This window comes from Myxocyprinus asiaticus, chromosome 14 (genome assembly GCF_019703515.2).
Source record: "Myxocyprinus asiaticus isolate MX2 ecotype Aquarium Trade chromosome 14, UBuf_Myxa_2, whole genome shotgun sequence".
NCBI classification, from domain to species: Eukaryota; Metazoa; Chordata; class Actinopteri; order Cypriniformes; family Catostomidae; genus Myxocyprinus; species Myxocyprinus asiaticus.
In genome coordinates, this window is record NC_059357.1 from 2,992,618 (window position 1) to 2,993,580 (window position 963).

A 963-nucleotide genomic window follows, 5' to 3' on the forward strand; every position below is an offset into this window, starting at 1 on the left:
AAGATGAGATTCGCGTCCGTGTTAAGAACATCTGGGCCTCACGCAGACTGTTCTGATGACAAAATTTGCATTACGCATACTGTGCGCGGAGCGATTTTTATGCATCCCGCTATGTCTCGCACACAAATGTCGTCATCAGCACAGTACTCGAGGACTGTCTGCGTGCAGCCTTGTTTTGCTAGACACGCAGGCAGTCCGCGTCTTTGCATGTCATCGCGCATGCGACTACCATGGACTGTACTTAAAAAGTATCACAAAGCAGTCATGGGGCACATACATCGAACGCATTTGCACAGGTTTTGTAGTCGAAAGAGTATACTTTGAATGGCTGAGCGATCGACCGGATGCAAGACAGAACGGCAAAACTAAGTATACCCTATGCAGTCTTAAAGGCCAAAGTATAGTTTGGTTTTACGTGTCCCTCTACGTCTCGCACGCAGCGTGCAATGCAAATTTCGTCATCACAGTACACGTGGACTGTCCGCGTCATCCGCACATGCACCTACAACTGACTTAGAGAGTATCGCTAAGTAGTCGTATATGCGTCGGATGCATTCATACGGGCTTGCTTTGAAAGGCAAGTGGGGTCCACTATGCACGAGACATCTAGCATGCGGAAAAATGTATAAAAGTATACCCTTGCCTTAAGTCTTGCCTTATCAAGAACCAGTAATATATATGCTGGACACCACCACTTTACTAAAAACAAACATACAGACTTCTGGGTGAAATGTGGTTTAATTTGTGTGTGAATCATTTCTACAATCACAATGTAAAGTGCATGGCTTTAATCCTACATGCATTTTATTTTGCAATTGTCAAAACAACAGCTACAGTATTGCAAGATCACAACCTAAATGAGGAAGTGTTTACTGTCAGCATTTTGTTTGGCAAGATTACTCATTTTATCTCTTCATATGTCACACAATTCTTCATACATGTCCACACATGTATACCTCACTC

The 963-nt window shown here is 43.4% G+C and overlaps 1 protein-coding gene across 1 annotated transcript in view; it reads right to left on the reverse strand.

Annotated features, from left to right (window-relative positions):
- Positions 1-271: 271 nt before the first annotated feature.
- The window catches only part of LOC127452009 (uncharacterized), a 10,450-nt gene continuing 9,758 nt past the window's right edge, over positions 272-963 (reverse strand). Inside the window, exon 3 of the mRNA XM_051717132.1 lies at positions 272-963. This exon is cut by the window's right edge and continues 1,044 nt beyond it. The gene's annotated coding sequence lies outside the window, so the exon portion shown is untranslated.